Source organism: Heterocephalus glaber, unplaced genomic scaffold (genome assembly GCF_053883595.1).
Source record: "Heterocephalus glaber isolate CG9 unplaced genomic scaffold, H.glaber_assembly_v1.0 deba00001444, whole genome shotgun sequence".
Taxonomy (NCBI): domain Eukaryota; kingdom Metazoa; phylum Chordata; class Mammalia; order Rodentia; family Bathyergidae; genus Heterocephalus; species Heterocephalus glaber.
The window spans coordinates 24,141,035-24,147,034 of NW_028258297.1; positions in this window are offsets into that span (position 1 = coordinate 24,141,035).

Sequence of the window (6,000 nt, forward strand, 5' to 3'; positions counted from 1 at the left end):
CCAATAATTGGACCACTTCATCTTTATTTCATTATGTATTACTAAGAACTTTTGGTGTAATCACAATGCCACTATGACATAAAACTTCAGCATTAATTGCTCTACAGCAAGTATCTACGCAAATATTATCTCAAATATAATATTGTTTCCAGGGTTTTTTCCTCAATGAATTTTATTAAGTGATGGCTTAGGAGTAAGAAATTAGAGACATCTGTACAATTCAGTATCATTTGACACACCCAAGCCTTTTCAATTCCTAGTTATTTGAGAAAGACTAACTCATACCACAAACCATACCTAGCTTCATTCTTTTTACTGAATCTCCTTTACATATTCTTCCAAAAGACCACACTGCCTTCTGGCAGCCTTCTCAAGACAATCACAAAGGAGATACAAAGTAGGCTTCTCTTCTGTCTTCTCCATCAAGAAACAGCCTAAAATATTCTAGAGAATTCTGTTTTCTTCATTTTTATTTAAACATTTTAATTTTTCTTGGTACATATTTATGATGCATAATGAATGCTTTCAAAGTGAGGAATTGGTATGTGTACATATCACATCTTAATCCTTTTTACTTCCTTTTCTCTTGTGTTTCCTTCTCTCTCCCTCCATCCCCAGATTCCCTTTCCATTTATATTTAAGGGCAAATCTTTCTTGCACTATTGGTTTAAAAAAAACTTTAGAGATGATACTATATTGTAGGATTCCAAAAGCTTTTTGTGATTTAAGAAAGAAGTGCCTAGCCCCATTAGAGGAATTTGAGGTTTGGTAAAATATTTTGAAAAAGTCCCTTCCTTTCAATACACATATGTCCATAGCTTATTTAGCCTGCTTGACACAGATCCTCACATGTTAATGTATAACAATAACAGCATATTAGGAGCTGCAGAATGAATGTGCACCAGTTCAACAGGGCTTTATTGTTCATTCTTTTTTTTTTTTTTTTTGGTACGAAGGATTGAACTCGGGTACTCAGGTCCTTGCGCTTGTGAGGCAGGTGGTGGGACCACTGAGCTAAATCCCCGGCCCAATTGTTCATTCTTTTAAGGTCATAAAACCAACCCAGAAGTGCTACAATGAGGGTAACTTTGAGTTCATATTGCAAAATTTCATGATTTTTTAAAAACATAAGTCAAATAGGGTCAGTCCATACAATTGATTGCTTTTTCTCAAATTTATTTTTAATCTATAGGCTCACCACTCAACTCTTTCTTCTTCCTTGCAGTGTATTTGTTAAAAAAGTGGAACATTTTATCCTATGGTGGTTCTCTGAGCTCTATTTTGGGGGTTGACTTTCCACATTAATGCTAAATATGGGTCTCTGTCCTCTGTATTTCCTAGAAACTGGTAATTGGTTTACTCTTTAATACATACTTTAACTGGTTGGAGGTTACAGGAAATCAAACCAGCCCTTATTTTAACCAACATGAAGTGCATTTACAAGAATTGACTAGTCCTACATCAGGTGTCTTGCAGTTGAGCAGCAGTAAAAGGCATCTCATCCCAACACCACTGAGTGCCTCACACACCCGAGACAAAGAGCAAGACTCAATCTTCCTCTCCAACTGCTCTTTGAGCTACTGCATCTACCTGAGTGCTGGTTCCCCTTTCCCACCAGATCTGTCACTGGTGTTATGCATAGATGCAGAAGGATTTTGTTTTGGATACCTTAATTCTAAATTATTCTAGGTAAATGAGAGCATCTCCTCTTTTGCTGTTTCTGGCGATAAAATAAGAAAACAGCATAGAACTATCTAGCTTTCCAATTGCCAGTCATAAAGCACAGTCCAGTATCAATTTAGAGTGATATGTTCACCTATGATCCTAGTGACAGCAAATTCAACATAGTGTCCTTAGCGGACCCATGTGTTCCCCAATACAAGCCTGGCCTGCTAATCCATGCTTCGGGGAATCTTCCAACAACTGTTATCTCTTTGAGGCTATTGTCTCAAAGAGATTTTCTGCAAGATTTCTCCTATATTTTACTCCATACTGAAGGAAAAAAGACTCATTTTTCCTCGAAAATTATAGAAATAGCAAGCTCTAATATAAAGCTAAAGTTCTTTCTATATATAGTAACTCTCTTTACCTCTAGAGTTACATTTTTAAGCCCAAATTGTCCTCGGGCCATATAATTGCTTTAATAAGAATCTGAAAGTTATTACAATAGGTATGATTTTAAAGTCAGGAATATGTTTGTTTTTTTTAAAGTTGGGAGAAAGCAAGACTTCCACTTCAATCTCAGTTCTAGTTTCAAACAAAAAAGATTGAAAGCAGACATTTGAATTCTGGTGGGAACCTCCAGTAGGAACATAACTAAAACTCTCATCACAATCACAACATTTTCAATAAACCAAAGACCCAAATGACAAGGTGATTGTAGTGATTCCTGAGATTGTGGCCTGTGTCTGTTCTTACACTCCTGCCTCACCCACCACCTCAGACCTCTTAAAGTAATTGGCTCAGGATCTGTGTTTTGCATCCCTATGTGCCCCTGAATTCCACTGTATGGGACCAACAGAAAGGCCAAGGGAGCCCCCAGTCACATTCATCCCTGTCAGCCATCGGTCCCAGGAAGGGGCTCCAAGGTTGATCTCCTCTCCCTGCACACATCGTTGACACAGTGGAGCTTACTTCTGTCATTTGGTCTGAAAACAGTTGTCCCTCAGTATCTGTGAGCGACTGGTTCCAGGACCCTCCCATCTCAAAATCAATAGATGCTCAAGTCTCCCACATAAAATGGCACTGTATTTACATAGAATCTATCCACATCCTCCTATATAATGTAAATTATCTCCAGATTACTAATAATACCTAATATTGTGTAAGTGCTATGTAAATAATGGGTAATTGTATTGTTTAGGAAGTAAGGATAAGAAGAAAAGGTCTATACATGCTCAGTACAGATATGATGTTTTTCAAATATTTTGATCTGTGACGGGTTGAATCCAAGGATGTGGAACCCGTAGGCACGGAGAGCTTATGATGTTTCTATTTCCGCCCTTTTACAAGCATGAAGTAATCCTTTCATAAGTATGAGTTGTCTTCTGGAAGCAATTTCCTTGGAGAATTTTAGAATGATCAGGACAGTGGAAATGACCACTGGAAACAGGGTACTGAGCCAGTAGGGGAAGCCTGTCAAAAAATGCTGAAGCTTTCATTGTGGTCTTCAACAAACCATTAATTCCAATAGGCTTCTGCTTTCTCACTTCTAAACCTTTACTCCCTCCACAAAAGTTACTTTGAGCAGAACCTCTCTTTGCATATTGGAGTCACCTGGGTATTTCTCCAATACTGATGCTTGAGTCTCAGCTCTCAAAGATTCTAATGCAGTTGTTCTGAGGTGTAGCTTGGCCACAGGGTGGTTTAAAACCTCCCTGAGTGATTTTAATAAGCAGTCAAGATGAACACCAGTGCATTTGGGGAAAGGGGGAGGAGTTTCACACAAACCTCTAATTCAGCTCTATGCTGCAGCCACTGTTTGCTTTGACTTTCAGCATCACTATGGACCACTGCTTACTTCATGGATAGCATCACTGGTAGTGCCTGGACCCCTCTCCTCCTGCATTTGGAGTTGCAGAATGAACACAGGAAAGGCTCAATTGACTGTTCCAGCTCAGATATGTAATTCCGTATCTTACCACAACACATGATATACTGGCAAGTTAGTCTACCCAACAGAAATCTACACATAAATTTCAAATTTGACAGGGACATTAAATATGACTATTGCTATGATAATGAAAGGTAAATCAAGAGGTAAACCTATTGTAAGAGCTTAGGTCATGGGTATAATTCCTCAACTTACTCTCCAACGTAGAACCTATGATCTTCTAAGGATGCACCTCTTTTCAGCTTTCCATCGATGAGATCTTGCTTCTCTGTCCCTCTCGTCTAGGGAAGCATGTCCACAGAGCTGTTCTTTGCCTTGGAATTAGTCCCTCCTCTTCTTCTAGGCCAACCCCAAGACACTTTAACTCCCCCATGTATGTGCCCCATAATCTGAATGGTTTACACTCATCTGATATCACAGGGGCTTAGTCAGGGCAATCAAACATGGGCTTTGGCCCTCCACAATCTTTAAGTAGTTCCATGACAGTAGGGTTTTGTTTTTCCTAGTTAACCAGTACACACTTCTGGTATTATCCAATGTATAATAGAATCTGAGTTCAAAAACTGGTGTCCTGAAGGCTGATTCCAGCTAGCACACTGGCTCTGCTTAGCTGGCACAGTGAATTTGGACATTATATTTCAATTTCAATGTCTTTACTCAGTAACTGCTCCCCAGGTGAGTGTAGTTCCAGCCATCTCTCCTGACCTCTAACCTCAGGAAGCATTTGTGTTTGGAAGAAATTTTCCTTCCTCTGCCTTCCCATAGAACACACACATGCGCGCGCGCACACACACACACACACACACACACACACACAAGTACACCCATCCTCCTAATGGCTGCAGCACCATGCACAGTAGTGTCTTCACCAAAGGAAGAGTGGCTCTGGCTCCTGCTTTCCCTTCTCTTCTCAAACTACACACCAAGAAGTTCCCACCCACGAGCTACAAAACGGCCCCTATATGAGGCTGCCTATACCTCTCATCAGCCCACACCATGAGAGCTCTAAATGTCAGTGCTTCTCTGTTCTTCACCAAGTCTTGAAGATTAGATTAATTTTTTTATAGATCTTTCCCTAATCCCAGTACAAAGAGCAGTGTGATTATTTCTCTTGTCCAAAATACCCCCCAGAAATCATGGGAGAGGATGGTTTTTCCTTTAAATTATAGCTGATGGAAGTTATCATTTAATGTGGGCCTACTATATTCCAGACCCCTTCATTTATTATCTCACAGAATCTTCCTAATAATCCCATTTTCCAAATGTAATTATTGAGGTTAGGAGAGATTCACCAACTTGCTCAAAGCCACACCGACACCAAGTGAAAAGTCAGTAGTCGAACACCAGTGAGGCTGATTCCCAGAGCCACCCTCTACACCTAAGTCAAAGCCTTTCAGGTTGATTGCAAAGAGTCAACTAGAAAATTGATGTGAAGGCATTCTTCACATCGTAAAGTACTTGGGATAAATGTAATGTGATGCCATTATGCCTAGCAACGCTTCTGTATTACACACTTCTTTCTGATGCTCAACAATTAGTTACTTACACTTTGGCACCCAGTCTTGGAAAACCATGTCCTTTTGTACCATGCAACATTTTGCTTTATTGGAAAATGTCACCTTGTTTGGCCATTCTGAAAATGCCAATTAAAATGGTCTTTGCCAGTGAAACAAACCACCACTGGTGGTTGAAAATTACCAACCCTGTTACCAAAAAGATTACCTTTTGAAAACTTAATAATCAGCAGCATCGTGATTAAACATCCCACCTCTGTTATCTCATTTGCCCTTCCTCATGATGCTGGGACAAATCATGTTTCCCTCCCACATCTCACTTTGCAGAGAAGGAAATATTTTGAGGCCCCCAGTGAAGGCCTTCAGTGCCTCTAAACATGATTCCTGTGCCCGTCTACTCCTTGCCAGTCTGGTGCAGAGATTTTCAGCTCTGGCTGCATATCGGAGTTGCCTTAGGAGAGTTTGAAAATACCAGTGCTACTCGGTATTTAGTAAAAGCTCACTGGGTCATGCTAAAATAGCGTCCACATTGGGCTCAAATGGTGGCCTTTAATGGAAGAAAGAAAACTCAGGGCCACGAGATGGTGCAAATTTCCAAAGCCTGGGGAATGCAGAGGGCTCATGGTCAAAATATGCAAAGCCCAGCCATCTTTTTCACCCCATTATGTCGTGTAGGGGTGTTAGTTATTAATCTGCGGCCTCAACGTTTCAAATGTGCATCTTCTTTGTCCTGTCTGTGGTACCGAGCTGGACGTCCCCAGGGCTCTTTATCCCTTGCCAACCGCAGCGTGTTACTTCTACGGGCAGAGAGCCCCGAGGGGAATGGAGGCAGGTGGAGGAGGAGGAGAGCTTGATTTTGTCCACAAGGCAGCC